The 27228-nt window shown below is 52.3% G+C and overlaps 34 non-coding genes and 20 pseudogenes across 34 annotated transcripts; all 54 read right to left on the bottom strand.

The window, feature by feature from the left end:
* Positions 1-147: 147 nt before the first annotated feature.
* LOC148925688 (5S ribosomal RNA) lies at positions 148-266 on the bottom strand. The gene has a single exon (XR_016132207.1). It is a non-coding gene; the product is annotated as a 5S ribosomal RNA (ribosomal RNA).
* A 394-nt stretch (positions 267-660) lies between these two features.
* LOC148925687 (5S ribosomal RNA) lies at positions 661-779 on the bottom strand. Its single transcript, XR_016132066.1, has one exon. It is a non-coding gene; the product is annotated as a 5S ribosomal RNA (ribosomal RNA).
* Positions 780-1173: 394 nt separating this feature from the next.
* Positions 1174-1292, bottom strand: LOC148925686 (5S ribosomal RNA). The gene has a single exon (XR_016131246.1). It is a non-coding gene; the product is annotated as a 5S ribosomal RNA (ribosomal RNA).
* A 392-nt stretch (positions 1293-1684) lies between these two features.
* Positions 1685-1790, bottom strand: LOC148925685 (5S ribosomal RNA; annotated as a pseudogene).
* A 394-nt stretch (positions 1791-2184) lies between these two features.
* On the bottom strand, positions 2185-2303 carry LOC148925684 (5S ribosomal RNA). Its single transcript, XR_016132190.1, has one exon. It is a non-coding gene; the product is annotated as a 5S ribosomal RNA (ribosomal RNA).
* Positions 2304-2697: 394 nt separating this feature from the next.
* LOC148925683 (5S ribosomal RNA) lies at positions 2698-2816 on the bottom strand. Its single transcript, XR_016131245.1, has one exon. It is a non-coding gene; the product is annotated as a 5S ribosomal RNA (ribosomal RNA).
* A 392-nt stretch (positions 2817-3208) lies between these two features.
* LOC148925682 (5S ribosomal RNA) lies at positions 3209-3314 on the bottom strand (annotated as a pseudogene).
* A 392-nt stretch (positions 3315-3706) lies between these two features.
* Positions 3707-3812, bottom strand: LOC148925681 (5S ribosomal RNA; annotated as a pseudogene).
* A 394-nt stretch (positions 3813-4206) lies between these two features.
* On the bottom strand, positions 4207-4325 carry LOC148925680 (5S ribosomal RNA). Its single transcript, XR_016131119.1, has one exon. It is a non-coding gene; the product is annotated as a 5S ribosomal RNA (ribosomal RNA).
* A 394-nt stretch (positions 4326-4719) lies between these two features.
* On the bottom strand, positions 4720-4838 carry LOC148925679 (5S ribosomal RNA). The gene has a single exon (XR_016132179.1). It is a non-coding gene; the product is annotated as a 5S ribosomal RNA (ribosomal RNA).
* A 394-nt stretch (positions 4839-5232) lies between these two features.
* On the bottom strand, positions 5233-5351 carry LOC148925678 (5S ribosomal RNA). Its single transcript, XR_016131244.1, has one exon. It is a non-coding gene; the product is annotated as a 5S ribosomal RNA (ribosomal RNA).
* A 394-nt stretch (positions 5352-5745) lies between these two features.
* Positions 5746-5864, bottom strand: LOC148925677 (5S ribosomal RNA). Its single transcript, XR_016131504.1, has one exon. It is a non-coding gene; the product is annotated as a 5S ribosomal RNA (ribosomal RNA).
* A 392-nt stretch (positions 5865-6256) lies between these two features.
* On the bottom strand, positions 6257-6362 carry LOC148925676 (5S ribosomal RNA; annotated as a pseudogene).
* Positions 6363-6754: 392 nt separating this feature from the next.
* On the bottom strand, positions 6755-6860 carry LOC148925675 (5S ribosomal RNA; annotated as a pseudogene).
* Positions 6861-7254: 394 nt separating this feature from the next.
* Positions 7255-7373, bottom strand: LOC148925674 (5S ribosomal RNA). Its single transcript, XR_016131118.1, has one exon. It is a non-coding gene; the product is annotated as a 5S ribosomal RNA (ribosomal RNA).
* Positions 7374-7767: 394 nt separating this feature from the next.
* LOC148925673 (5S ribosomal RNA) lies at positions 7768-7886 on the bottom strand. Its single transcript, XR_016131820.1, has one exon. It is a non-coding gene; the product is annotated as a 5S ribosomal RNA (ribosomal RNA).
* A 394-nt stretch (positions 7887-8280) lies between these two features.
* LOC148925672 (5S ribosomal RNA) lies at positions 8281-8399 on the bottom strand. Its single transcript, XR_016131243.1, has one exon. It is a non-coding gene; the product is annotated as a 5S ribosomal RNA (ribosomal RNA).
* A 392-nt stretch (positions 8400-8791) lies between these two features.
* Positions 8792-8897, bottom strand: LOC148925671 (5S ribosomal RNA; annotated as a pseudogene).
* A 392-nt stretch (positions 8898-9289) lies between these two features.
* On the bottom strand, positions 9290-9395 carry LOC148925670 (5S ribosomal RNA; annotated as a pseudogene).
* Positions 9396-9789: 394 nt separating this feature from the next.
* Positions 9790-9908, bottom strand: LOC148925669 (5S ribosomal RNA). Its single transcript, XR_016132203.1, has one exon. It is a non-coding gene; the product is annotated as a 5S ribosomal RNA (ribosomal RNA).
* A 394-nt stretch (positions 9909-10302) lies between these two features.
* LOC148925668 (5S ribosomal RNA) lies at positions 10303-10421 on the bottom strand. Its single transcript, XR_016131241.1, has one exon. It is a non-coding gene; the product is annotated as a 5S ribosomal RNA (ribosomal RNA).
* Positions 10422-10813: 392 nt separating this feature from the next.
* Positions 10814-10919, bottom strand: LOC148925667 (5S ribosomal RNA; annotated as a pseudogene).
* Positions 10920-11313: 394 nt separating this feature from the next.
* On the bottom strand, positions 11314-11432 carry LOC148925666 (5S ribosomal RNA). Its single transcript, XR_016131117.1, has one exon. It is a non-coding gene; the product is annotated as a 5S ribosomal RNA (ribosomal RNA).
* A 394-nt stretch (positions 11433-11826) lies between these two features.
* Positions 11827-11945, bottom strand: LOC148925665 (5S ribosomal RNA). Its single transcript, XR_016131926.1, has one exon. It is a non-coding gene; the product is annotated as a 5S ribosomal RNA (ribosomal RNA).
* Positions 11946-12337: 392 nt separating this feature from the next.
* Positions 12338-12443, bottom strand: LOC148925664 (5S ribosomal RNA; annotated as a pseudogene).
* A 394-nt stretch (positions 12444-12837) lies between these two features.
* Positions 12838-12956, bottom strand: LOC148925663 (5S ribosomal RNA). Its single transcript, XR_016132160.1, has one exon. It is a non-coding gene; the product is annotated as a 5S ribosomal RNA (ribosomal RNA).
* A 393-nt stretch (positions 12957-13349) lies between these two features.
* Positions 13350-13468, bottom strand: LOC148925662 (5S ribosomal RNA). Its single transcript, XR_016131925.1, has one exon. It is a non-coding gene; the product is annotated as a 5S ribosomal RNA (ribosomal RNA).
* Positions 13469-13860: 392 nt separating this feature from the next.
* On the bottom strand, positions 13861-13966 carry LOC148925661 (5S ribosomal RNA; annotated as a pseudogene).
* Positions 13967-14360: 394 nt separating this feature from the next.
* LOC148925660 (5S ribosomal RNA) lies at positions 14361-14479 on the bottom strand. The gene has a single exon (XR_016132159.1). It is a non-coding gene; the product is annotated as a 5S ribosomal RNA (ribosomal RNA).
* A 394-nt stretch (positions 14480-14873) lies between these two features.
* LOC148925659 (5S ribosomal RNA) lies at positions 14874-14992 on the bottom strand. The gene has a single exon (XR_016131998.1). It is a non-coding gene; the product is annotated as a 5S ribosomal RNA (ribosomal RNA).
* A 392-nt stretch (positions 14993-15384) lies between these two features.
* On the bottom strand, positions 15385-15490 carry LOC148925658 (5S ribosomal RNA; annotated as a pseudogene).
* A 394-nt stretch (positions 15491-15884) lies between these two features.
* LOC148925657 (5S ribosomal RNA) lies at positions 15885-16003 on the bottom strand. The gene has a single exon (XR_016132158.1). It is a non-coding gene; the product is annotated as a 5S ribosomal RNA (ribosomal RNA).
* A 394-nt stretch (positions 16004-16397) lies between these two features.
* LOC148925656 (5S ribosomal RNA) lies at positions 16398-16516 on the bottom strand. Its single transcript, XR_016131997.1, has one exon. It is a non-coding gene; the product is annotated as a 5S ribosomal RNA (ribosomal RNA).
* A 392-nt stretch (positions 16517-16908) lies between these two features.
* Positions 16909-17014, bottom strand: LOC148925655 (5S ribosomal RNA; annotated as a pseudogene).
* Positions 17015-17408: 394 nt separating this feature from the next.
* On the bottom strand, positions 17409-17527 carry LOC148925654 (5S ribosomal RNA). Its single transcript, XR_016132156.1, has one exon. It is a non-coding gene; the product is annotated as a 5S ribosomal RNA (ribosomal RNA).
* Positions 17528-17921: 394 nt separating this feature from the next.
* Positions 17922-18040, bottom strand: LOC148925653 (5S ribosomal RNA). The gene has a single exon (XR_016132155.1). It is a non-coding gene; the product is annotated as a 5S ribosomal RNA (ribosomal RNA).
* A 394-nt stretch (positions 18041-18434) lies between these two features.
* On the bottom strand, positions 18435-18553 carry LOC148925652 (5S ribosomal RNA). The gene has a single exon (XR_016131996.1). It is a non-coding gene; the product is annotated as a 5S ribosomal RNA (ribosomal RNA).
* Positions 18554-18945: 392 nt separating this feature from the next.
* Positions 18946-19051, bottom strand: LOC148925651 (5S ribosomal RNA; annotated as a pseudogene).
* A 394-nt stretch (positions 19052-19445) lies between these two features.
* LOC148925650 (5S ribosomal RNA) lies at positions 19446-19564 on the bottom strand. The gene has a single exon (XR_016130972.1). It is a non-coding gene; the product is annotated as a 5S ribosomal RNA (ribosomal RNA).
* A 394-nt stretch (positions 19565-19958) lies between these two features.
* LOC148925649 (5S ribosomal RNA) lies at positions 19959-20077 on the bottom strand. The gene has a single exon (XR_016131995.1). It is a non-coding gene; the product is annotated as a 5S ribosomal RNA (ribosomal RNA).
* Positions 20078-20469: 392 nt separating this feature from the next.
* Positions 20470-20575, bottom strand: LOC148925648 (5S ribosomal RNA; annotated as a pseudogene).
* A 394-nt stretch (positions 20576-20969) lies between these two features.
* On the bottom strand, positions 20970-21088 carry LOC148925647 (5S ribosomal RNA). The gene has a single exon (XR_016131994.1). It is a non-coding gene; the product is annotated as a 5S ribosomal RNA (ribosomal RNA).
* A 392-nt stretch (positions 21089-21480) lies between these two features.
* On the bottom strand, positions 21481-21586 carry LOC148925646 (5S ribosomal RNA; annotated as a pseudogene).
* A 394-nt stretch (positions 21587-21980) lies between these two features.
* Positions 21981-22099, bottom strand: LOC148925645 (5S ribosomal RNA). Its single transcript, XR_016131993.1, has one exon. It is a non-coding gene; the product is annotated as a 5S ribosomal RNA (ribosomal RNA).
* Positions 22100-22491: 392 nt separating this feature from the next.
* On the bottom strand, positions 22492-22597 carry LOC148925644 (5S ribosomal RNA; annotated as a pseudogene).
* Positions 22598-22991: 394 nt separating this feature from the next.
* Positions 22992-23110, bottom strand: LOC148925643 (5S ribosomal RNA). Its single transcript, XR_016131991.1, has one exon. It is a non-coding gene; the product is annotated as a 5S ribosomal RNA (ribosomal RNA).
* Positions 23111-23502: 392 nt separating this feature from the next.
* On the bottom strand, positions 23503-23608 carry LOC148925642 (5S ribosomal RNA; annotated as a pseudogene).
* Positions 23609-24002: 394 nt separating this feature from the next.
* On the bottom strand, positions 24003-24121 carry LOC148925641 (5S ribosomal RNA). The gene has a single exon (XR_016132228.1). It is a non-coding gene; the product is annotated as a 5S ribosomal RNA (ribosomal RNA).
* Positions 24122-24515: 394 nt separating this feature from the next.
* LOC148925640 (5S ribosomal RNA) lies at positions 24516-24634 on the bottom strand. Its single transcript, XR_016131990.1, has one exon. It is a non-coding gene; the product is annotated as a 5S ribosomal RNA (ribosomal RNA).
* A 392-nt stretch (positions 24635-25026) lies between these two features.
* LOC148925639 (5S ribosomal RNA) lies at positions 25027-25132 on the bottom strand (annotated as a pseudogene).
* Positions 25133-25526: 394 nt separating this feature from the next.
* LOC148925638 (5S ribosomal RNA) lies at positions 25527-25645 on the bottom strand. The gene has a single exon (XR_016131989.1). It is a non-coding gene; the product is annotated as a 5S ribosomal RNA (ribosomal RNA).
* Positions 25646-26037: 392 nt separating this feature from the next.
* LOC148925637 (5S ribosomal RNA) lies at positions 26038-26143 on the bottom strand (annotated as a pseudogene).
* A 394-nt stretch (positions 26144-26537) lies between these two features.
* Positions 26538-26656, bottom strand: LOC148925636 (5S ribosomal RNA). The gene has a single exon (XR_016131988.1). It is a non-coding gene; the product is annotated as a 5S ribosomal RNA (ribosomal RNA).
* Positions 26657-27048: 392 nt separating this feature from the next.
* Positions 27049-27154, bottom strand: LOC148925635 (5S ribosomal RNA; annotated as a pseudogene).
* Positions 27155-27228: the final 74 nt, after the last annotated feature.

Genomic DNA, 27228 nt, shown 5'->3' with positions numbered 1-27228 from the left:
CATGTTTAAGATTGTGGGACCCGCTCGTCACCGGCTCGTGGAGATTGTCGTACTTTTTGTCCTCGTACTCGACAACAGCTAATCGAGTGTCGGACCACATCAAGACCAAATGAATGGAAAAAAAAAATGAACGCACTCGCAAAAAAAGGGGTGCAACACAAGGACTTCCCAGGGGGTCACCCATCCTAGTACTACTCTCGCCCAAGCACGCATAACTTCGGAGTTCGGATGGGATCCGGTGCATTAGTGCTGGTATGATCGCACCCATCAATAGCCTCGCACTTTATTCTGTCATAGCGTACGCTCCCGTGCGCAGGTTCTGATCCCCCACCCTTCACACAGGCATAACTTTTGATCCGGAAGGAGTTACGGGACCCACAGCATATCACCGCGAAGCTCTCGCCGAGCCCCACGTTCTGAGCTAAGTGTAGAGCCCGTGGCTACTCCGGGAAGCAAAAAGAGGCCGTTTCGAGCCATTTCGAACACTTTTAGTTCGCAGCTACTGTTTTTCGGCACGTTTAAGATTGTGGGACCCGCTCGTCACCGGCTCGTGGAGTTTGTCGTACTTTTTGTCCTCGTACTCGACAACAGCTAATCGAGTGTCGGACCACATCAAGACCAACTGAACGGAAAAAAAAAATGAAGGCACTCGCAAAAAAAGGGGTGCAACACGAGGACTTCCCAGGGGGTCACCCATCCTAGTACTACTCTCGCCCAACCACGCTTAACTTCGGAGTTCTGATGGGATCCGGTGCATTAGTGCTGGTATGATCGCACCCATCAATAGCCTCGCACTTTATTCTGTCATAGCGTACGCTCCCGTGCGCAGGTTCTGATCCCCCACCCTTCACACAGGCATAACTTTTGATCCGGAAGGAGTTACGGGACCCACAGCATATCACCGCGAAGCTCTCGCCGAGCCCCACGTTCTGAGCTAAGTGTACAGCCCGTGGCTACTCCGGGAAGCAAAAAGAGGCCGTTTCGAGCCATTTCGAACACTTTTAGTTCGCAGCTACTGTTTTTCGGCACATTTAAGATTGTGGGACCCGCTCGTCACCGGCTCGTGGAGTTCGTCGTACTTTTTGTCCTCGTACTCGACAACAGCTAATCGAGTGTCGGACCACATCAAGACCAACTGAACGGAAAAAAAAAATGAACGCACTCGCAAAAAAAGGGGTGCAACACGAGGACTTCCCAGGGGGTCACCCATCCTAGTACTACTCTCGCCCAAGCAAGCTTAACTTCGGAGTTCTGATGGGATCCGGTGCATTAGGGCTGGTATGATCGCACCCATCAATAGCCTCGCACTTTATTCTTTCATATCGTACGCTCCCGTGCGCAGGTTCTGATCCCCCACCCTTCACACAGGCATAACTTTTGATCCGGAAGGAGTTACGGGACCCAAAGCATATCACCGCGAAGCTCTCGCCGAGCCCCACGTTCTGAGCTACGGGTACAGCCCGTGGCTACTCCGGGAAGCAAAAAGAGGCCGTTTCGAGCCATTTCGAACACTTTTAGTTCGCAGCTACAGTTTTTCGGCACGTTTAAGATTGTGGGACCCGATCATCACCGGCTCGTGGAGATTGTCGTACTTTTTGTCCTCGTACTCGACAACCACTAATCGAGTGTCGGACCACATCAAGACCAACTGAACGGAAAAAAAATGAACGCACTCGCAAAAAAAGGGGTGCAACAGGGGGTCACCCATCCTAGTACTACTCTCGCCCAAGCACGCTTAACTTCGGAGTTCTGATGGGATCCGGTGCATTAGTGCTGGTATGATCGCACCCATCAATAGCCCCGCACTTTATTCTTTCATAGCGTACGCTCCCGTGCGCAGGTTCTGATCCCCCACCCTCCAGACGGGTATAACTTTTGATCGGGAATGAGTTACGGGACCCACAACATATCACCGCGAAGCTCTCGCCGAGCCCCACGTTCTGAGCTACGGGTACAGCCCGTGGCTACTCCGGGAAGCAAAAAGAGGCCGTTTCGAGCCATTTCGAACACTTTTAGTTCGCAGCTACTATTTTTCGGCACGTTTAAGATTGTGGGACCCGCTCGTCACCGGCTCGTGGAGTTTGTCGTACTTTTTGTCCTCGTACTCGACAACAGCTAATCGAGTGTCGGACCACATCAAGACCAACTGAACGGAAAAAAAAAATGAAGGCACTCGCAAAAAAAGGGGTGCAACACGAGGACTTCCCAGGGGGTCACCCATCCTAGTACTACTCTCGCCCAAGCACGCTTAACTTCGGAGTTCTGATGGGATCCGGTGCATTAGTGCTGGTATGATCGCACCCATCAATAGCCTCGCACTTTATTCTGTCATAGCGTACGCTCCCGTGCGCAGGTTCTGATCCCCCACCCTTCACACAGGCATAACTTTTGATCCGGAAGGAGTTACGGGACCCACAGCATATCACCGCGAAGCTCTCGCCGAGCCCCACGTTCTGAGCTAAGTGTACAGCCCGTGGCTACTCCGGGAAGCAAAAAGAGGCCGTTTCGAGCCATTTCGAACACTTTTAGTTCGCAGCTACTGTTTTTCGGCACATTTAAGATTGTGGGACCCGCTCGTCACCGGCTCGTGGAGTTCGTCGTACTTTTTGTCCTCGTACTCGACAACAGCTAATCGAGTGTCGGACCACATCAAGACCAACTGAACGGAAAAAAAAAATGAACGCACTCGCAAAAAAAGGGGTGCAACACGAGGACTTCCCAGGGGGTCACCCATCCTAGTACTACTCTCGCCCAAGCAAGCTTAACTTCGGAGTTCTGATGGGATCCGGTGCATTAGGGCTGGTATGATCGCACCCATCAATAGCCTCGCACTTTATTCTTTCATATCGTACGCTCCCGTGCGCAGGTTCTGATCCCCCACCCTTCACACAGGCATAACTTTTGATCCGGAAGGAGTTACGGGACCCAAAGCATATCACCGCGAAGCTCTCGCCGAGCCCCACGTTCTGAGCTACGGGTACAGCCCGTGGCTACTCCGGGAAGCAAAAAGAGGCCGTTTCGAGCCATTTCGAACACTTTTAGTTCGCAGCTACAGTTTTTCGGCACGTTTAAGATTGTGGGACCCGCTCATCACCGGCTCGTGGAGATTGTCGTACTTTTTGTCCTCGTACTCGACAACCACTAATCGAGTGTCGGACCACATCAAGACCAACTGAACGGAAAAAAAATGAACGCACTCGCAAAAAAAGGGGTGCAACAGGGGGTCACCCATCCTAGTACTACTCTCGCCCAAGCACGCTTAACTTCGGAGTTCTGATGGGATCCGGTGCATTAGTGCTGGTATGATCGCACCCATCAATAGCCCCGCACTTTATTCTTTCATAGCGTACGCTCCCGTGCGCAGGTTCTGATCCCCCACCCTTCACACAGGCATAACTTTTGATCCGGAAGGAGTTACGGGACCCACAGCATATCACCGCGAAGCTCTCGCCGAGCCCCACGTTCTGAGCTAAGTGTACAGCCCGTGGCTACTCCGGGAAGCAAAAAGAGGCCGTTTCGAGCCATTTCGAACACTTTTAGTTCGCAGCTACAGTTTTTCGGCACGTTTAAGATTGTGGGACCCGCTCATCACCGGCTCGTGGAGATTGTCGTACTTTTTGTCCTCGTACTCGACAACCACTAATCGAGTGTCGGACCACATCAAGACCAACTGAACGGAAAAAAAATGAACGCACTCGCAAAAAAAGGGGTGCAACAGGGGGTCACCCATCCTAGTACTACTCTCGCCCAAGCACGCTTAACTTCGGAGTTCTGATGGGATCCGGTGCATTAGTGCTGGTATGATCGCACCCATCAATAGCCCCGCACTTTATTCTTTCATAGCGTACGCTCCCGTGCGCAGGTTCTGATCCCCCACCCTCCAGACGGGTATAACTTTTGATCGGGAATGAGTTACGGGACCCACAACATATCACCGCGAAGCTCTCGCCGAGCCCCACGTTCTGAGCTACGGGTACAGCCCGTGGCTACTCCGGGAAGCAAAAAGAGGCCGTTTCGAGCCATTTCGAACACTTTTAGTTCGCAGCTACTGTTTTTCGGCATGTTTAAGATTGTGGGACCCGCTCGTCACCGGCTCGTGGAGATTGTCGTACTTTTTGTCCTCGTACTCGACAACAGCTAATCGAGTGTCGGACCACATCAAGACCAAATGAATGGAAAAAAAAAATGAACGCACTCGCAAAAAAAGGGGTGCAACACAAGGACTTCCCAGGGGGTCACCCATCCTAGTACTACTCTCGCCCAAGCACGCATAACTTCGGAGTTCTGATGGGATCCGGTGCATTAGTGCTGGTATGATCGCACCCATCAATAGCCTCGCACTTTATTCTGTCATAGCGTACGCTCCCGTGCGCAGGTTCTGATCCCCCACCCTTCACACAGGCATAACTTTTGATCCGGAAGGAGTTACGGGACCCACAGCATATCACCGCGAAGCTCTCGCCGAGCCCCACGTTCTGAGCTAAGTGTACAGCCCGTGGCTACTCCGGGAAGCAAAAAGAGGCCGTTTCGAGCCATTTCGAACACTTTTAGTTCGCAGCTACTGTTTTTCGGCACGTTTAAGATTGTGGGACCCGCTCGTCACCGGCTCGTGGAGTTTGTCGTACTTTTTGTCCTCGTACTCGACAACAGCTAATCGAGTGTCGGACCACATCAAGACCAACTGAACGGAAAAAAAAAATGAAGGCACTCGCAAAAAAAGGGGTGCAACACGAGGACTTCCCAGGGGGTCACCCATCCTAGTACTACTCTCGCCCAAGCACGCTTAACTTCGGAGTTCTGATGGGATCCGGTGCATTAGTGCTGGTATGATCGCACCCATCAATAGCCTCGCACTTTATTCTGTCATAGCGTACGCTCCCGTGCGCAGGTTCTGATCCCCCACCCTTCACACAGGCATAACTTTTGATCCGGAAGGAGTTACGGGACCCACAGCATATCACCGCGAAGCTCTCGCCGAGCCCCACGTTCTGAGCTAAGTGTACAGCCCGTGGCTACTCCGGGAAGCAAAAAGAGGCCGTTTCGAGCCATTTCGAACACTTTTAGTTCGCAGCTACTGTTTTTCGGCACATTTAAGATTGTGGGACCCGCTCGTCACCGGCTCGTGGAGTTCGTCGTACTTTTTGTCCTCGTACTCGACAACAGCTAATCGAGTGTCGGACCACATCAAGACCAACTGAACGGAAAAAAAAAATGAACGCACTCGCAAAAAAAGGGGTGCAACACGAGGACTTCCCAGGGGGTCACCCATCCTAGTACTACTCTCGCCCAAGCAAGCTTAACTTCGGAGTTCTGATGGGATCCGGTGCATTAGGGCTGGTATGATCGCACCCATCAATAGCCTCGCACTTTATTCTTTCATATCGTACGCTCCCGTGCGCAGGTTCTGATCCCCCACCCTTCACACAGGCATAACTTTTGATCCGGAAGGAGTTACGGGACCCAAAGCATATCACCGCGAAGCTCTCGCCGAGCCCCACGTTCTGAGCTACGGGTACAGCCCGTGGCTACTCCGGGAAGCAAAAAGAGGCCGTTTCGAGCCATTTCGAACACTTTTAGTTCGCAGCTACTGTTTTTCGGCACATTTAAGATTGTGGGACCCGCTCGTCACCGGCTCGTGGAGTTCGTCGTACTTTTTGTCCTCGTACTCGACAACAGCTAATCGAGTGTCGGACCACATCAAGACCAACTGAACGGAAAAAAAAAATGAACGCACTCGCAAAAAAAGGGGTGCAACACGAAGACTTCCCAGGGGGTCACCCATCCTAGTACTACTCTCGCCCAAGCAAGCTTAACTTCGGAGTTCTGATGGGATCCGGTGCATTAGGGCTGGTATGATCGCACCCATCAGTAGCCTCGCACTTTATTCTTTCATATCGTACGCTCCCGTGCGCAGGTTCTGATCCCCCACCCTTCACACAGGCATAACTTTTGATCCGGAAGGAGTTACGGGACCCAAAGCATATCACCGCGAAGCTCTCGCCGAGCCCCACGTTCTGAGCTACGGGTACAGCCCGTGGCTACTCCGGGAAGCAAAAAGAGGCCGTTTCGAGCCATTTCGAACACTTTTAGTTCGCAGCTACAGTTTTTCGGCACGTTTAAGATTGTGGGACCCGCTCATCACCGGCTCGTGGAGATTGTCGTACTTTTTGTCCTCGTACTCGACAACCACTAATCGAGTGGCGGACCACATCAAGACCAACTGAACGGAAAAAAAATGAACGCACTCGCAAAAAAAGGGGTGCAACAGGGGGTCACCCATCCTAGTACTACTCTCGCCCAAGCACGCTTAACTTCGGAGTTCTGATGGGATCCGGTGCATTAGTGCTGGTATGATCGCACCCATCAATAGCCCCGCACTTTATTCTTTCATAGCGTACGCTCCCGTGCGCAGGTTCTGATCCCCCACCCTTCACACAGGCATAACTTTTGATCCGGAAGGAGTTACGGGACCCACAGCATATCACCGCGAAGCTCTCGCCGAGCCCCACGTTCTGAGCTAAGTGTACAGCCCGTGGCTACTCCGGGAAGCAAAAAGAGGCCGTTTCGAGCCATTTCGAACACTTTTAGTTCGCAGCTACAGTTTTTCGGCACGTTTAAGATTGTGGGACCCGCTCATCACCGGCTCGTGGAGATTGTCGTACTTTTTGTCCTCGTACTCGACAACCACTAATCGAGTGTCGGACCACATCAAGACCAACTGAACGGAAAAAAAATGAACGCACTCGCAAAAAAAGGGGTGCAACAGGGGGTCACCCATCCTAGTACTACTCTCGCCCAAGCACGCTTAACTTCGGAGTTCTGATGGGATCCGGTGCATTAGTGCTGGTATGATCGCACCCATCAATAGCCCCGCACTTTATTCTTTCATAGCGTACGCTCCCGTGCGCAGGTTCTGATCCCCCACCCTCCAGACGGGTATAACTTTTGATCGGGAATGAGTTACGGGACCCACAACATATCACCGCGAAGCTCTCGCCGAGCCCCACGTTCTGAGCTACGGGTACAGCCCGTGGCTACTCCGGGAAGCAAAAAGAGGCCGTTTCGAGCCATTTCGAACACTTTTAGTTCGCAGGTACTGTTTTTCGGCACGTTTAAGATTGTGGGACCCGCTCGTCGCCGGCTCGTGGAGATTGTCGTACTTTTTGTCCTCGTACTCGACAACAGCTAATCGAGTGTCGGACCACATCAAGACCAAATGAATGGAAAAAAAAAATGAACGCACTCGCAAAAAAAGGGGTGCAACACAAGGACTTCCCAGGGGGTCACCCATCCTAGTACTACTCTCGCCCAAGCACGCATAACTTCGGAGTTCTGATGGGATCCGGTGCATTAGTGCTGGTATGATCGCACCCATCAATAGCCTCGCACTTTATTCTGTCATAGCGTACGCTCCCGTGCGCAGGTTCTGATCCCCCACCCTTCACACAGGCATAACTTTTGATCCGGAAGGAGTTACGGGACCCACAGCATATCACCGCGAAGCTCTCGCCGAGCCCCACGTTCTGAGCTAAGTGTACAGCCCGTGGCTACTCCGGGAAGCAAAAAGAGGCCGTTTCGAGCCATTTCGAACACTTTTAGTTCGCAGCTACTGTTTTTCGGCACGTTTAAGATTGTGGGACCCGCTCGTCACCGGCTCGTGGAGTTTGTCGTACTTTTTGTCCTCGTACTCGACAACAGCTAATCGAGTGTCGGACCACATCAAGACCAACTGAACGGAAAAAAAAAATGAAGGCACTCGCAAAAAAAGGGGTGCAACACGAGGACTTCCCAGGGGGTCACCCATCCTAGTACTACTCTCGCCCAAGCACGCTTAACATCGGAGTTCTGATGGGATCCGGTGCATTAGTGCTGGTATGATCGCACCCATCAATAGCCTCGCACTTTATTCTGTCATAGCGTACGCTCCCGTGCGCAGGTTCTGATCCCCCACCCTTCACACAGGCATAACTTTTGATCCGGAAGGAGTTACGGGACCCACAGCATATCACCGCGAAGCTCTCGCCGAGCCCCACGTTCTGAGCTAAGTGTACAGCCCGTGGCTACTCCGGGAAGCAAAAAGAGGCCGTTTCGAGCCATTTCGAACACTTTTAGTTCGCAGCTACTGTTTTTCGGCACATTTAAGATTGTGGGACCCGCTCGTCACCGGCTCGTGGAGTTCGTCGTACTTTTTGTCCTCGTACTCGACAACAGCTAATCGAGTGTCGGACCACATCAAGACCAACTGAACGGAAAAAAAAAATGAACGCACTCGCAAAAAAAGGGGTGCAACACGAGGACTTCCCAGGGGGTCACCCATCCTAGTACTACTCTCGCCCAAGCAAGCTTAACTTCGGAGTTCTGATGGGATCCGGTGCATTAGGGCTGGTATGATCGCACCCATCAATAGCCTCGCACTTTATTCTTTCATATCGTACGCTCCCGTGCGCAGGTTCTGATCCCCCACCCTTCACACAGGCATAACTTTTGATCCGGAAGGAGTTACGGGACCCAAAGCATATCACCGCGAAGCTCTCGCCGAGCCCCACGATCTGAGCTACGGGTACAGCCCGTGGCTACTCCGGGAAGCAAAAAGAGGCCGTTTCGAGCCATTTCGAACACTTTTAGTTCGCAGCTACAGTTTTTCGGCACGTTTAAGATTGTGGGACCCGCTCATCACCGGCTCGTGGAGATTGTCGTACTTTTTGTCCTCGTACTCGACAACCACTAATCGAGTGTCGGACCACATCAAGACCAACTGAACGGAAAAAAAATGAACGCACTCGCAAAAAAAGGGGTGCAACAGGGGGTCACCCATCCTAGTACTACTCTCGCCCAAGCACGCTTAACTTCGGAGTTCTGATGGGATCCGGTGCATTAGTGCTGGTATGATCGCACCCATCAATAGCCCCGCACTTTATTCTTTCATAGCGTACGCTCCCGTGCGCAAGTTCTGATCCCCCACCCTTCACACAGGCATAACTTTTGATCCGGAAGGAGTTACGGGACCCACAGCATATCACCGCGAAGCTCTCGCCGAGCCCCACGTTCTGAGCTAAGTGTACAGCCCGTGGCTACTCCGGGAAGCAAAAAGAGGCCGTTTCGAGCCATTTCGAACACTTTTAGTTCGCAGCTACAGTTTTTCGGCACGTTTAAGATTGTGGGACCCGCTCATCACCGGCTCGTGGAGATTGTCGTACTTTTTGTCCTCGTACTCGACAACCACTAATCGAGTGTCGGACCACATCAAGACCAACTGAACGGAAAAAAAATGAACGCACTCGCAAAAAAAGGGGTGCAACAGGGGGTCACCCATCCTAGTACTACTCTCGCCCAAGCACGCTTAACTTCGGAGTTCTGATGGGATCCGGTGCATTAGTGCTGGTATGATCGCACCCATCAATAGCCCCGCACTTTATTCTTTCATAGCGTACGCTCCCGTGCGCAGGTTCTGATCCCCCACCCTCCAGACGGGTATAACTTTTGATCGGGAATGAGTTACGGGACCCACAACATATCACCGCGAAGCTCTCGCCGAGCCCCACGTTCTGAGCTACGGGTACAGCCCGTGGCTACTCCGGGAAGCAAAAAGAGGCCGTTTCGAGCCATTTCGAACACTTTTAGTTCGCAGCTACTGTTTTTCGGCACGTTTAAGATTGTGGGACCCGCTCGTCACCGGCTCGTGGAGATTGTCGTACTTTTTGTCCTCGTACTCGACAACAGCTAATCGAGTGTCGGACCACATCAAGACCAAATGAATGGAAAAAAAAAATGAACGCACTCGCAAAAAAAGGGGTGCAACACAAGGACTTCCCAGGGGGTCACCCATCCTAGTACTACCCTCGCCCAAGCACGCATAACTTCGGAGTTCTGATGGGATCCGGTGCATTAGTGCTGGTATGATCGCACCCATCAATAGCCTCGCACTTTATTCTGTCATAGCGTACGCTCCCGTGCGCAGGTTCTCATCCCCCACCCTTCACACAGGCATAACTTTTGATCCGGAAGGAGTTACGGGACCCACAGCATATCACCGCGAAGCTCTCGCCGAGCCCCACGTTCTGAGCTAAGTGTACAGCCCGTGGCTACTCCGGGAAGCAAAAACAGGCCGTTTCGAGCCATTTCGAACACTTTTAGTTCGCAGCTACTGTTTTTCGGCACATTTAAGATTGTGGGACCCGCTCGTCACCGGCTCGTGGAGTTCGTCGTACTTTTTGTCCTCGTACTCGACAACAGCTAATCGAGTGTCGGACCACATCAAGACCAACTGAACGGAAAAAAAAAATGAACGCACTCGCAAAAAAAGGGGTGCAACACGAGGACTTCCCAGGGGGTCACCCATCCTAGTACTACTCTCGCCCAAGCAAGCTTAACTTCGGAGTTCTGATGGGATCCGGTGCATTAGGGCTGGTATGATCGCACCCATCAATAGCCTCGCACTTTATTCTTTCATATCGTACGCTCCCGTGCGCAGGTTCTGATCCCCCACCCTTCACACAGGCATAACTTTTGATCCGGAAGGAGTTACGGGACCCAAAGCATATCACCGCGAAGCTCTCGCCGAGCCCCACGTTCTGAGCTACGGGTACAGCCCGTGGCTACTCCGGGAAGCAAAAAGAGGCCGTTTCGAGCCATTTCGAACACTTTTAGTTCGCAGCTACAGTTTTTCGGCACGTTTAAGATTGTGGGACCCGCTCATCACCGGCTCGTGGAGATTGTCGTACTTTTTGTCCTCGTACTCGACAACCACTAATCGAGTGTCGGACCACATCAAGACCAACTGAACGGAAAAAAAATGAACGCACTCGCAAAAAAAGGGGTGCAACAGGGGGTCACCCATCCTAGTACTACTCTCGCCCAAGCACGCTTAACTTCGGAGTTCTGATGGGATCCGGTGCATTAGTGCTGGTATGATCGCACCCATCAATAGCCCCGCACTTTATTCTTTCATAGCGTACGCTCCCGTGCGCAGGTTCTGATCCCCCACCCTTCACACAGGCATAACTTTTGATCCGAAAGGAGTTACGGGACCCACAGCATATCACCGCGAAGCTCTCGCCGAGCCCCACGTTCTGAGCTAAGTGTACAGCCCGTGGCTACTCCGGGAAGCAAAAAGAGGCCGTTTCGAGCCATTTCGAACACTTTTAGTTCGCAGCTACAGTTTTTCGGCACGTTTAAGATTGTGGGACCCGCTCATCACCGGCTCGTGGAGATTGTCGTACTTCTTGTCCTCGTACTCGACAACCACTAATCGAGTGTCGGACCACATCAAGACCAAATGAATGGAAAAAAAAAATGAACGCACTCGCAAAAAAAGGGGTGCAACACAAGGACTTCCCAGGGGGTCACCCATCCTAGTACTACTCTCGCCCAAGCACGCATAACTTCGGAGTTCTGATGGGATCCGGTGCATTAGTGCTGGTATGATCGCACCCATCAATAGCCTCGCACTTTATTCTGTCATAGCGTACGCTCCCGTGCGCAGGTTCTGATCCCCCACCCTTCACACAGGCATAACCTTTGATCCGGAAGGAGTTACGGGACCCACAGCATATCACCGCGAAGCTCTCGCCGAGCCCCACGTTCTGAGCTAAGTGTACAGCCCGTGGCTGCTCCGGGAAGCAAAAAGAGGCCGTTTCGAGCCATTTCGAACACTTTTAGTTCGCAGCTACTGTTTTTCGGCACGTTTAAGATTGTGGGACCCGCTCGTCACCGGCTCGTGGAGTTCGTCGTACTTTTTGTCCTCGTACTCGACAACAGCTAATCGAGTGTCGGACCACATCAAGACCAACTGAACGGAAAAAAAAAATGAACGCACTCGCAAAAAACGGGGTGCAACACGAGGACTTCCCAGGGGGTCACCCATCCTAGTACTACTCTCGCCCAAGCACGCTTAACTTCGGAGTTCTGATGGGATCCGGTGCATTAGGGCTGGTATGATCGCACCCATCAATAGCCTCGCACTTTATTCTTTCATATCGTACGCTCCCGTGCGCAGGTTCTGATCCCCCACCCTTCACACAGGCATAACTTTTGATCCGGAAGGAGTTACGGGACCCACAGCATATCACCGCGAAGCTCTCGCCGAGCCCCACGTTCTGAGCTACGGGTACAGCCCGTGGCTACTCCGGGAAGCAAAAAGAGGCCGTTTCGAGCCATTTCGAACACTTTTAGTTCGCAGCTACAGTTTTTCGGCACGTTTAAGATTGTGGGACCCGCTCATCACCGGCTCGTGGAGATTGTCATACTTTTTGTCCTCGTACTCGACAACCACTAATCGAGTGTCGGACCACATCAAGACCAACTGAACGGAAAAAAAATGAACGCACTCGCAAAAAAAGGGGTGCAACAGGGGGTCACCCATCCTAGTACTACTCTCGCCCAAGCACGCTTAACTTCGGAGTTCTGATGGGATCCGGTGCATTAGTGCTGGTATGATCGCACCCATCAATAGCCCCGCACTTTATTCTTTCATAGCGTACGCTCCCGTGCGCAGGTTCTGATCCCCCACCCTCCAGACGGGTATAACTTTTGATCGGGAATGAGTTACGGGACCCACAACATATCACCGCGAAGCTCTCGCCGAGCCCCACGTTCTGAGCTACGGGTACAGCCCGTGGCTACTCCGGGAAGCAAAAAGAGGCCGTTTCGAGCCATTTCGAACACTTTTAGTTCGCAGCTACTGTTTTTCGGCACGTTTAAGATTGTGGGACCCGCTCGTCACCGGCTCGTGGAGATTGTCGTACTTTTTGTCCTCGTACTCGACAACAGCTAATCGAGTGTCGGACCACATCAAGACCAAATGAATGGAAAAAAAAAATGAACGCACTCGCAAAAAAAGGGGTGCAACACGAGGACTTCCCAGGGGGTCACCCATCCTAGTACTACTCTCGCCCAAGCACGCATAACTTCGGAGTTCTGATGGGATCCGGTGCATTAGTGCTGGTATGATCGCACCCATCAATAGCCTCGCACTTTATTCTGTCATAGCGTACGCTCCCGTGCGCAGGTTCTGATCCCCCACCCTTCACACAGGCATAACTTTTGATCCGGAAGGAGTTACGGGACCCACAGCATATCACCGCGAAGCTCTCGCCGAGCCCCACGTTCTGAGCTAAGTGTACAGCCCGTGGCTACTCCGGGAAGCAAAAAGAGGCCGTTTCGAGCCATTTCGAACACTTTTAGTTCGCAGCTACTGTTTTTCGGCACGTTTAAGATTGTGGGACCCGCTCGTCACCGGCTCGTGGAGTTTGTCGTACTTTTTGTCCTCGTACTCGACAACAGCTAATCGAGTGTCGGACCACATCAAGACCAACTGAACGGAAAAAAAAATGAACGCACTCGCAAAAAAAGGGGTGCAACACGAGGACTTCCCAGGGGGTCACCCATCCTAGTACTACTCTCGCCCAAGCACGCTTAACTTCGGAGTTCTGATGGGATCCGGTGCATTAGGGCTGGTATGATCGCACCCATCAATAGCCTCGCACTTTATTCTTTCATATCGTACGCTCCCGTGCGCAGGTTCTGATCCCCCACCCTTCACACAAGCATAACTTTTGATCCGGAAGGAGTTACGGGACCCACAGCATATCACCGCGAAGCTCTCGCCGAGCCCCACGTTCTGAGCTACGGGTACAGCCCGTGGCTACTCCGGGAAGCAAAAAGAGGCCGTTTCGAGCCATTTCGAACACTTTTAGTTTGCAGCTACAGTTTTTCGGCACGTTTAAGATTGTGGGACCCGCTCATCACCGGCTCGTGGAGATTGTCGTACTTTTTGTCCTCGTACTCGACAACCACTAATCGAGTGTCGGACCACATCAAGACCAACTGAACGGAAAAAAAATGAACGCACTCGCAAAAAAAGGGGTGCAACAGGGGGTCACCCATCCTAGTACTACTCTCGCCCAAGCACGCTTAACTTCGGAGTTCTGATGGGATCCGGTGCATTAGTGCTGGTATGATCGCACCCATCAATAGCCCCGCACTTTATTCTTTCATAGCGTACGCTCCCGTGCGCAGGTTCTGATCCCCCACCCTCCAGACGGGTATAACTTTTGATCGGGAATGAGTTACGGGACCCACAACATATCACCGCGAAGCTCTCGCCGAGCCCCACGTTCTGAGCTACGGGTACAGCCCGTGGCTACTCCGTGAAGCAAAAAGAGTCCGTTTCGAGCCATTTCGAACACTTTTAGTTCGCAGCTACTGTTTTTCGGCACGTTTAAGATTGTGGGACCTGCTCGTCACCGGCTCGTGGAGATTGTCGTACTTTTTGTCCTCGTACTCGACAACAGCTAATCGAGTGTCGGACCACATCAAGACCAAATGAATGGAAAAAAAAAATGAACGCACTCGCAAAAAAAGGGGTGCAACACGAGGACTTCCCAGGGGGTCACCCATCCTAGTACTACTCTCGCCCAAGCACGCATAACTTCGGAGTTCTGATGGGATCCGGTGCATTAGTGCTGGTATGATCGCACCCATCAATAGTCTCGCACTTTATTCTGTCATAGCGTACGCTCCCGTGCGCAGGTTCTGATCCCCCACCCTTCACACAGGCATAACTTTTGATCCGGAAGGAGTTACGGGACCCACAGCATATCACCGCGAAGCTCTCGCCGAACCCCACGTTCTGAGCTAAGTGTACAGCCCGTGGCTACTCCGGGAAGCAAAAACAGGCCGTTTCGAGCCATTTCGAACACTTTTAGTTCGCAGCTACTGTTTTTCGGCACGTTTAAGATTGTGGGACCCGCTTGTCACCGGCTCGTGGAGTTTGTCGTACTTTTTGTCCTCGTACTCGACAACAGCTAATCGAGTGTCGGACCACATCAAGACCAACTGAACGGAAAAAAAAAATGAACGCACACGCAAAAGAAGGGGTGCAACACGAGGACTTCCCAGGGGGTCACCCATCCTAGTACTACTCTCGCCCAAGCACGCTTAGCTTCGGAGTTCTGATGGGATCCGGTGCATTAGGGCTGGTATGATCGCACCCATCAATAGCCTCGCACTTTATTCTTTCATATCGTACGCTCCCGTGCGCAGGTTCTGATCCCCCACCCTTCACACAGGCATAACTTTTTATCCGGAAGGAGTTACGGGACCCACAGCATATCACCGCGAAGCTCTCGCCGAGCCCCACGTTCTGAGCTACGGGTACAGCCCGTGGCTACTCCGGGAAGCAAAAAGAGGCCGTTTCGAGCCATTTCGAACACTTTTAGTTCGCAGCTACAGTTTTTCGGCACGTTTAAGATTGTGGGACCCGCTCATCACCGGCTCGTGGAGATTGTCGTACTTTTTGTCCTCGTACTCGACAACCACTAATCGAGTGTCGGACCACATCAAGACCAACTGAACGGAAAAAAAATGAATGCACTCGCAAAAAAAGGGGTGCAACAGGGGGTCACCCATCCTAGTACTACTCTCGCCCAAGCACGCTTAACTTCGGAGTTCTGATGGGATCCGGTGCATTAGTGCTGGTATGATCGCACCCATCAATAGCCCCGCACTTTATTCTTTCATAGCGTACGCTCCCGTGCGCAGGTTCTGATCCCCCACCCTTCAGACGGGTATAACTTTTGATCGGGAATGAGTTACGGGACCCACAACATATCACCGCGAAGCTCTCGCCGAGCCCCACGTTCTGAGCTACGGGTACAGCCCGTGGCTACTCTGGGAAGCAAAAAGAGGCCGTTTCGAGCCATTTCGAACACTTTTAGTTCGCAGCTACTGTTTTTCGGCACGTTTAAGATTGTGGGACCTGCTCGTCACCGGCTCGTGGAGATTGTCGTACTTTTTGTCCTCGTACTCGACAACAGCTAATCGAGTGTCGGACCACATCAAGACCAAATGAATGGAAAAAAAAAATGAACGCACTCGCAAAAAAAGGGGTGCAACACGAGGACTTCCCAGGGGGTCACCCATCCTAGTACTACTCTCGCCCAAGCACGCATAACTTCGGAGTTCTGATGGGATCCGGTGCATTAGTGCTGGTATGATCGCACCCATCAATAGCCTCGCACTTTATTCTGTCATAGCGTACGCTCCCGTGCGCAGGTTCTGATCCCCCACCCTTCACACAGGCATAACTTTTGATCCGGAAGGAGTTACGGGACCCACAGCATATCACCGCGAAGCTCTCGCCGAACCCCACGTTCTGAGCTAAGTGTACAGCCCGTGGCTACTCCGGGAAGCAAAAAGAGGCCGTTTCGAGCCATTTCGAACACTTTTAGTTCGCAGCTACTGTTTTTCGGCACGTTTAAGATTGTGGGACCCGCTCGTCACCGGCTCGTGGAGTTTGTCGTACTTTTTGTCCTCGTACTCGACAACAGCTAATCGAGTGTCGGACCACATCAAGACCAACTGAACGGAAAAAAAAAATGAACGCACACGCAAAAGAAGGGGTGCAACACGAGGACTTCCCAGGGGGTCACCCATCCTAGTACTACTCTCGCCCAAGCACGCTTAGCTTCGGAGTTCTGATGGGATCCGGTGCATTAGGGCTGGTATGATCGCACCCATCAATAGCCTCGCACTTTATTCTTTCATATCGTACGCTCCCGTGCGCAGGTTCTGATCCCCCACCCTTCACACAGGCATAACTTTTGATCCGGAAGGAGTTACGGGACCCACAGCATATCACCGCGAAGCTCTCGCCGAGCCCCACGTTCTGAGCTACGGGTACAGCCCGTGGCTACTCCGGGAAGCAAAAAGAGGCCGTTTCGAGCCATTTCGAACACTTTTAGTTCGCAGCTACAGTTTTTCGGCACGTTTAAGATTGTGGGACCCGCTCATCACCGGCTCGTGGAGATTGTCGTACTTTTTGTCCTCGTACTCGACAACCACTAATCGAGTGTCGGACCACATCAAGACCAACTGAACGGAAAAAAAATGAACGCACTCGCAAAAAAAGGGGTGCAACAGGGGGTCACCCATCCTAGTACTACTCTCGCCCAAGCACGCTTAACTTCGGAGTTCTGATGGGATCCGGTGCATTAGTGCTGGTATGATCGCACCCATCAATAGCCCCGCACTTTATTCTTTCATAGCGTACGCTCCCGTGCGCAGGTTCTGATCCCCCACCCTCCAGACGGGTATAACTTTTGATCGGGAATGAGTTACGGGACCCACAACATATCACCGCGAAGCTCTCGCCGAGCCCCACGTTCTGAGCTACGGGTACAGCCCGTGGCTACTCCGGGAAGCAAAAAGAGGCCGTTTCGAGCCATTTCGAACACTTTTAGTTCGCAGCTACTGTTTTTCGGCACGTTTAAGATTGTGGGACCCGCTCGTCACCGGCTCGTGGAGATTGTCGTACTTTTTGTCCTCGTACTCGACAACAGCTAATCGAGTGTCGGACCACATCAAGACCAAATGAATGGAAAAAAAAAATGAACGCACTCGCAAAAAAAGGGGTGCAACACGAGGACTTCCCAGGGGGTCACCCATCCTAGTACTACTCTCGCCCAAGCACGCATAACTTCGGAGTTCTGATGGGATCCGGTGCATTAGTGCTGGTATGATCGCACCCATCAATAGCCTCGCACTTTATTCTGTCATAGCGTACGCTCCCGTGCGCAGGTTCTGATCCCCCACCCTTCACACAGGCATAACTTTTGATCCGGAAGGAGTTACGGGACCCACAGCATATCACCGCGAAGCTCTCGCCGAACCCCACGTTCTGAGCTAAGTGTACAGCCCGTGGCTACTCCGGGAAGCAAAAAGAGGCCGTTTCGAGCCATTTCGAACACTTTTAGTTCGCAGCTACTGTTTTTCGGCACGTTTAAGATTGTGGGACCCGCTCGTCACCGGCTCGTGGAGTTTGTCGTACTTTTTGTCCTCGTACTCGACAACAGCTAATCGAGTGTCGGACCACATCAAGACCAACTGAATGGAAAAAAAAAATGAACGCACACGCAAAAAAAGGGGTGCAACACGAGGACTTCCCAGGGGGTCACCCATCCTAGTACTACTCTCGCCCAAGCACGCATAACTTCGGAGTTCTGATGGGATCCGGTGCATTAGTGCTGGTATGATCGCACCCATCAATAGCCTCGCACTTTATTCTGTCATAGCGTACGCTCCCGTGCGCAGGTTCTGATCCCCCACCCTTCACACAGGCATAACTTTTGATCCGGAAGGAGTTACGGGACCCACAGCATATCACCGCGAAGCTCTCGCCGAACCCCACGTTCTGAGCTAAGTGTACAGCCCGTGGCTACTCCGGGAAGCAAAAAGAGGCCGTTTCGAGCCATTTCGAACACTTTTAGTTCGCAGCTACTGTTTTTCGGCACGTTTAAGATTGTGGGACCCGCTCGTCACTGGCTCGTGGAGTTTGTCGTACTTTTTGTCCTCGTACTCGACAACAGCTAATCGAGTGTCGGACCACATCAAGACCAACTGAACGGAAAAAAAAAATGAACGCACACGCAAAAGAAGGGGTGCAACACGAGGACTTCCCAGGGGGTCACCCATCCTAGTACTACTCTCGCCCAAGCACGCTTAGCTTCGGAGTTCTGATGGGATCCGGTGCATTAGGGCTGGTATGATCGCACCCATCAATAGCCTCGCACTTTATTCTTTCATATCGTACGCTCCCGTGCGCAGGTTCTGATCCCCCACCCTTCACACAGGCATAACTTTTGATCCGGAAGGAGTTACGGGACCCACAGCATATCACCGCGAAGCTCTCGCCGAGCCCCACGTTCTGAGCTACGGGTACAGCCCGTGGCTACTCCGGGAAGCAAAAAGAGGCCGTTTCGAGCCATTTCGAACACTTTTAGTTCGCAGCTACAGTTTTTCGGCACGTTTAAGATTGTGGGACCCGCTCATCACCGGCTCGTGGAGATTGTCGTACTTTTTGTCCTCGTACTCGACAACCACTAATCGAGTGTCGGACCACATCAAGACCAACTGAACGGAAAAAAAATGAACGCACTCGCAAAAAAAGGGGTGCAACAGGGGGTCACCCATCCTAGTACTACTCTCGCCCAAGCACGCTTAACTTCGGAGTTCTGATGGGATCCGGTGCATTAGTGCTGGTATGATCGCACCCATCAATAGCCCCGCACTTTATTCTTTCATAGCGTACGCTCCCGTGCGCAGGTTCTGATCCCCCACCCTCCAGACGGGTATAACTTTTGATCGGGAATGAGTTACGGGACCCACAACATATCACCGCGAAGCTCTCGCCGAGCCCCACGTTCTGAGCTACGGGTACAGCCCGTGGCTACTCCGGGAAGCAAAAAGAGGCCGTTTCGAGCCATTTCGAACACTTTTAGTTCGCAGCTACTGCTTTTCGGCACGTTTAAGATTGTGGGACCCGCTCGTCACCGGCTCGTGGAGATTGTCGTACTTTTTGTCCTCGTACTCGACAACAGCTAATCGAGTGTCGGACCACATCAAGACCAAATGAATGGAAAAAAAAAATGAACGCACTCGCAAAAAAAGGGGTGCAACACGAGGACTTCCCAAGGGGTCACCCATCCTAGTACTACTCTCGCCCAAGCACGCATAACTTCGGAGTTCTGATGGGATCCGGTGCATTAGTGCTGGTATGATCGCACCCATCAATAGCCTCGCACTTTATTCTGTCATAGCGTACGCTCCCGTGCGCAGGTTCTGATCCCCCACCCTTCACACAGGCATAACTTTTGATCCGGAAGGAGTTACGGGACCCACAGCATATCACCGCGAAGCTCTCGCCGAACCCCACGTTCTGAGCTAAGTGTACAGCCCGTGGCTACTCCGGGAAGCAAAAAGAGGCCGTTTCGAGCCATTTCGAACACTTTTAGTTCGCAGCTACTGTTTTTCGGCACGTTTAAGATTGTGGGACCCGCTCGTCACCGGCTCGTGGAGTTTGTCGTACTTTTTGTCCTCGTACTCGACAACAGCTAATCGAGTGTCGGACCACATCAAGACCAACTGAACGGAAAAAAAAAATGAACGCACACGCAAAAAAAGGGGTGCAACACGAGGACTTCCCAGGGGGTCACCCATCCTAGTACTACTCTCGCCCAAGCACGCTTAGCTTCGGAGTTCTGATGGGATCCGGTGCATTAGGGCTGGTATGATCGCACCCATCAATAGCCTCGCACTTTATTCTTTCATATCGTACGCTCCCGTGCGCAGGTTCTGATCCCCCACCCTTCACACAGGCATAACTTTTGATCCGGAAGGAGTTACGGGACCCACAGCATATCACCGCGAAGCTCTCGCCGAGCCCCACGTTCTGAGCTACGGGTACAGCCCGTGGCTACTCCGGGAAGCAAAAAGAGGCCGTTTCGAGCCATTTCGAACACTTTTAGTTCGCAGCTACAATTTTTCGGCACGTTTAAGATTGTGGGACCCGCTCATCACCGGCTCGTGGAGATTGTCGTACTTTTTGTCCTCGTACTCGACAACCACTAATCGAGTGTCGGACCACATCAAGACCAACTGAACGGAAAAAAAATGAACGCACTCGCAAAAAAAGGGGTGCAACAGGGGGTCACCCATCCTAGTACTACTCTCGCCCAAGCACGCTTAACTTCGGAGTTCTGATGGGATCCGGTGCATTAGTGCTGGTATGATCGCACCCATCAATAGCCCCGCACTTTATTCTTTCATAGCGTACGCTCCCGTGCGCAGGTTCTGATCCCCCACCCTCCAGACGGGTATAACTTTTGATCGGGAATGAGTTACGGGACCCACAACATATCACCGCGAAGCTCTCGCCGAGCCCCACGTTCTGAGCTACGGGTACAGCCCGTGGCTACTCCGGGAAGCAAAAAGAGGCCGTTTCGAGCCATTTCGAACACTTTTAGTTCGCAGCTACTGTTTTTCGGCACGTTTAAGATTGTGGGACCCGCTCGTCACCGGCTCGTGGAGTTTGTCGTACTTTTTGTCCTCGTACTCGACAACAGCTAATCGAGTGTCGGACCACATCAAGACCAACTGAACGGAAAAAAAAAATGAACGCACACGCAAAAAAAGGGGTGCAACACGAGGACTTCCCAGGGGGTCACCCATCCTAGTACTACTCTCGCCCAAGCACGCTTAGCTTCGGAGTTCTGATGGGATCCGGTGCATTAGGGCTGGTATGATCGCACCCATCAATAGCCTCGCACTTTATTCTTTCATATCGTACGCTCCCGTGCGCAGGTTCTGATCCCCCACCCTTCACACAGGCATAACTTTTGATCCGGAAGGAGTTACGGGACCCACAGCATATCACCGCGAAGCTCTCGCCGAGCCCCACGTTCTGAGCTACGGGTACAGCCCGTGGCTACTCCGGGAAGCAAAAAGAGGCCGTTTCGAGCCATTTCGAACACTTTTAGTTCGCAGCTACAATTTTTCGGCACGTTTAAGATTGTGGGACCCGCTCATCACCGGCTCGTGGAGATTGTCGTACTTTTTGTCCTCGTACTCGACAACCACTAATCGAGTGTCGGACCACATCAAGACCAACTGAACGGAAAAAAAATGAACGCACTCGCAAAAAAAGGGGTGCAACAGGGGGTCACCCATCCTAGTACTACTCTCGCCCAAGCACGCTTAACTTCGGAGTTCTGATGGGATCCGGTGCATTAGTGCTGGTATGATCGCACCCATCAATAGCCCCGCACTTTATTCTTTCATAGCGTACGCTCCCGTGCGCAGGTTCTGATCCCCCACCCTCCAGACGGGTATAACTTTTGATCGGGAATGAGTTACGGGACCCACAACATATCACCGCGAAGCTCTCGCCGAGCCCCACGTTCTGAGCTACGGGTACAGCCCGTGGCTACTCCGGGAAGCAAAAAGAGGCCGTTTCGAGCCATTTCGAACACTTTTAGTTCGCAGCTACTGTTTTTCGGCACGTTTAAGATTGTGGGACCCGCTCGTCACCGGCTCGTGGAGTTTGTCGTACTTTTTGTCCTCGTACTCGACAACAGCTAATCGAGTGTCGGACCACATCAAGACCAACTGAACGGAAAAAAAAAATGAACGCACACGCAAAAAAAGGGGTGCAACACGAGGACTTCCCAGGGGGTCACCCATCCTAGTACTACTCTCGCCCAAGCACGCTTAGCTTCGGAGTTCTGATGGGATCCGGTGCATTAGGGCTGGTATGATCGCACCCATCAATAGCCTCGCACTTTATTCTTTCATATCGTACGCCCCCGTGCGCAGGTTCTGATCCCCCACCCTTCACACAGGCATAACTTTTGATCCGGAAGGAGTTACGGGACCCACAGCATATCACCGCGAAGCTCTCGCCGAGCCCCACGTTCTGAGCTACGGGTACAGCCCGTGGCTACTCCGGGAAGCAAAAAGAGGCCGTTTCGAGCCATTTCGAACACTTTTAGTTCGCAGCTACAATTTTTCGGCACGTTTAAGATTGTGGGACCCGCTCATCACCGGCTCGTGGAGATTGTCGTACTTTTTGTCCTCGTACTCGACAACCACTAATCGAGTGTCGGACCACATCAAGACCAACTGAACGGAAAAAAAATGAACGCACTCGCAAAAAAAGGGGTGCAACAGGGGGTCACCCATCCTAGTACTACTCTCGCCCAAGCACGCTTAACTTCGGAGTTCTGATGGGATCCGGTGCATTAGTGCTGGTATGATCGCACCCATCAATAGCCCCGCACTTTATTCTTTCATAGCGTACGCTCCCGTGCGCAGGTTCTGATCCCCCACCCTCCAGACGGGTATAACTTTTGATCGGGAATGAGTTACGGGACCCACAACATATCACCGCGAAGCTCTCGCCGAGCCCCACGTTCTGAGCTACGGGTACAGCCCGTGGCTACTCCGGGAAGCAAAAAGAGGCCGTTTCGAGCCATTTCGAACACTTTTAGTTCGCAGCTACTGTTTTTCGGCACGTTTAAGATTGTGGGACCCGCTCGTCACCGGCTCGTGGAGTTTGTCGTACTTTTTGTCCTCGTACTCGACAACAGCTAATCGAGTGTCGGACCACATCAAGACCAACTGAACGGAAAAAAAAAATGAACGCACACGCAAAAAAAGGGGTGCAACACGAGGACTTCCCAGGGGGTCACCCATCCTAGTACTACTCTCGCCCAAGCACGCTTAGCTTCGGAGTTCTGATGGGATCCGGTGCATTAGGGCTGGTATGATCGCACCCATCAATAGCCTCGCACTTTATTCTTTCATATCGTACGCTCCCGTGCGCAGGTTCTGATCCCCCACCCTTCACACAGGCATAACTTTTGATCCGGAAGGAGTTACGGGACCCACAGCATATCACCGCGAAGCTCTCGCCGAGCCCCACGTTCTGAGCTACGGGTACAGCCCGTGGCTACTCCGGGAAGCAAAAAGAGGCCGTTTCGAGCCATTTCGAACACTTTTAGTTCGCAGCTACAGTTTTTCGGCACGTTTAAGATTGTGGGACCCGCTCATCACCGGCTCGTGGAGATTGTCGTACTTTTTGTCCTCGTACTCGACAACCACTAATCGAGTGTCGGACCACATCAAGACCAACTGAACGGAAAAAAAATGAACGCACTCGCAAAAAAAGGGGTGCAACAGGGGGTCACCCATCCTAGTACTACTCTCGCCCAAGCACGCTTAACTTCGGAGTTCTGATGGGATCCGGTGCATTAGTGCTGGTATGATCGCACCCATCAATAGCCCCGCACTTTATTCTTTCATAGCGTACGCTCCCGTGCGCAGGTTCTGATCCCCCACCCTCCAGACGGGTATAACTTTTGATCGGGAATGAGTTACGGGACCCACAACATATCACCGCGAAGCTCTCGCCGAGCCCCACGTTCTGAGCTACGGGTACAGCCCGTGGCTACTCCGGGAAGCAAAAAGAGGCCGTTTCGAGCCATTTCGAACACTTTTAGTTCGCAGCTACTGCTTTTCGGCACGTTTAAGATTGTGGGACCCGCTCGTCACCGGCTCGTGGAGATTGTCGTACTTTTTGTCCTCGTACTCGACAACAGCTAATCGAGTGTCGGACCACATCAAGACCAAATGAATGGAAAAAAAAAATGAACGCACTCGCAAAAAAAGGGGTGCAACACGAGGACTTCCCAAGGGGTCACCCATCCTAGTACTACTCTCGCCCAAGCACGCATAACTTCGGAGTTCTGATGGGATCCGGTGCATTAGTGCTGGTATGATCGCACCCATCAATAGCCTCGCACTTTATTCTGTCATAGCGTACGCTCCCGTGCGCAGGTTCTGATCCCCCACCCTTCACACAGGCATAACTTTTGATCCGGAAGGAGTTACGGGACCCACAGCATATCACCGCGAAGCTCTCGCCGAACCCCACGTTCTGAGCTAAGTGTACAGCCCGTGGCTACTCCGGGAAGCAAAAAGAGGCCGTTTCGAGCCATTTCGAACACTTTTAGTTCGCAGCTACTGTTTTTCGGCACGTTTAAGATTGTGGGACCCGCTCGTCACCGGCTCGTGGAGTTTGTCGTACTTTTTGTCCTCGTACTCGACAACAGCTAATCGAGTGTCGGACCACATCAAGACCAACTGAACGGAAAAAAAAAATGAACGCACACGCAAAAAAAGGGGTGCAACACGAGGACTTCCCAGGGGGTCACCCATCCTAGTACTACTCTCGCCCAAGCACGCTTAGCTTCGGAGTTCTGATGGGATCCGGTGCATTAGGGCTGGTATGATCGCACCCATCAATAGCCTCGCACTTTATTCTTTCATATCGTACGCTCCCGTGCGCAGGTTCTGATCCCCCACCCTTCACACAGGCATAACTTTTGATCCGGAAGGAGTTACGGGACCCACAGCATATCACCGCGAAGCTCTCGCCGAGCCCCACGTTCTGAGCTACGGGTACAGCCCGTGGCTACTCCGGGAAGCAAAAAGAGGCCGTTTCGAGCCATTTCGAACACTTTTAGTTCGCAGCTACAATTTTTCGGCACGTTTAAGATTGTGGGACCCGCTCATCACCGGCTCGTGGAGATTGTCGTACTTTTTGTCCTCGTACTCGACAACCACTAATCGAGTGTCGGACCACATCAAGACCAACTGAACGGAAAAAAAATGAACGCACTCGCAAAAAAAGGGGTGCAACAGGGGGTCACCCATCCTAGTACTACTCTCGCCCAAGCACGCTTAACTTCGGAGTTCTGATGGGATCCGGTGCATTAGTGCTGGTATGATCGCACCCATCAATAGCCCCGCACTTTATTCTTTCATAGCGTACGCTCCCGTGCGCAGGTTCTGATCCCCCACCCTCCAGACGGGTATAACTTTTGATCGGGAATGAGTTACGGGACCCACAACATATCACCGCGAAGCTCTCGCCGAGCCCCACGTTCTGAGCTACGGGTACAGCCCGTGGCTACTCCGGGAAGCAAAAAGAGGCCGTTTCGAGCCATTTCGAACACTTTTAGTTCGCAGCTACTGTTTTTCGGCACGTTTAAGATTGTGGGACCCGCTCGTCACCGGCTCGTGGAGTTTGTCGTACTTTTTGTCCTCGTACTCGACAACAGCTAATCGAGTGTCGGACCACATCAAGACCAACTGAACGGAAAAAAAAAATGAACGCACACGCAAAAAAAGGGGTGCAACACGAGGACTTCCCAGGGGGTCACCCATCCTAGTACTACTCTCGCCCAAGCACGCTTAGCTTCGGAGTTCTGATGGGATCCGGTGCATTAGGGCTGGTATGATCGCACCCATCAATAGCCTCGCACTTTATTCTTTCATATCGTACGCTCCCGTGCGCAGGTTCTGATCCCCCACCCTTCACACAGGCATAACTTTTGATCCGGAAGGAGTTACGGGACCCACAGCATATCACCGCGAAGCTCTCGCCGAGCCCCACGTTCTGAGCTACGGGTACAGCCCGTGGCTACTCCGGGAAGCAAAAAGAGGCCGTTTCGAGCCATTTCGAACACTTTTAGTTCGCAGCTACAATTTTTCGGCACGTTTAAGATTGTGGGACCCGCTCATCACCGGCTCGTGGAGATTGTCGTACTTTTTGTCCTCGTACTCGACAACCACTAATCGAGTGTCGGACCACATCAAGACCAACTGAACGGAAAAAAAATGAACGCACTCGCAAAAAAAGGGGTGCAACAGGGGGTCACCCATCCTAGTACTACTCTCGCCCAAGCACGCTTAACTTCGGAGTTCTGATGGGATCCGGTGCATTAGTGCTGGTATGATCGCACCCATCAATAGCCCCGCACTTTATTCTTTCATAGCGTACGCTCCCGTGCGCAGGTTCTGATCCCCCACCCTCCAGACGGGTATAACTTTTGATCGGGAATGAGTTACGGGACCCACAACATATCACCGCGAAGCTCTCGCCGAGCCCCACGTTCTGAGCTACGGGTACAGCCCGTGGCTACTCCGGGAAGCAAAAAGAGGCCGTTTCGAGCCATTTCGAACACTTTTAGTTCGCAGCTACTGTTTTTCGGCACGTTTAAGATTGTGGGACCCGCTCGTCACCGGCTCGTGGAGTTTGTCGTACTTTTTGTCCTCGTACTCGACAACAGCTAATCGAGTGTCGGACCACATCAAGACCAACTGAACAGAAAAAAAAAATGAACGCACACGCAAAAAAAGGGGTGCAACACGAGGACTTCCCAGGGGGTCACCCATCCTAGTACTACTCTCGCCCAAGCACGCTTAGCTTCGGAGTTCTGATGGGATCCGGTGCATTAGGGCTGGTATGATCGCACCCATCAATAGCCTCGCACTTTATTCTTTCATATCGTACGCTCCCGTGCGCAGGTTCTGATCCCCCACCCTTCACACAGGCATAACTTTTGATCCGGAAGGAGTTACGGGACCCACAGCATATCACCGCGAAGCTCTCGCCGAGCCCCACGTTCTGAGCTACGGGTACAGCCCGTGGCTACTCCGGGAAGCAAAAAGAGGCCGTTTCGAGCCATTTCGAACACTTTTAGTTCGCAGCTACAATTTTTCGGCACGTTTAAGATTGTGGGACCCGCTCATCACCGGCTCGTGGAGATTGTCGTACTTTTTGTCCTCGTACTCGACAACCACTAATCGAGTGTCGGACCACATCAAGACCAACTGAACGGAAAAAAAATGAACGCACTCGCAAAAAAAGGGGTGCAACAGGGGGTCACCCATCCTAGTACTACTCTCGCCCAAGCACGCTTAACTTCGGAGTTCTGATGGGATCCGGTGCATTAGTGCTGGTATGATCGCACCCATCAATAGCCCCGCACTTTATTCTTTCATAGCGTACGCTCCCGTGCGCAGGTTCTGATCCCCCACCCTCCAGAC

This window comes from Salvia hispanica, chromosome 5 (genome assembly GCF_029641045.1).
Source record: "Salvia hispanica isolate PSC_SH4W2 chromosome 5, Shi_PSC_v1, whole genome shotgun sequence".
NCBI classification, from domain to species: domain Eukaryota; kingdom Viridiplantae; phylum Streptophyta; class Magnoliopsida; order Lamiales; family Lamiaceae; genus Salvia; species Salvia hispanica.
This window is presented reverse-complemented; position numbering and strand designations above follow the sequence as displayed.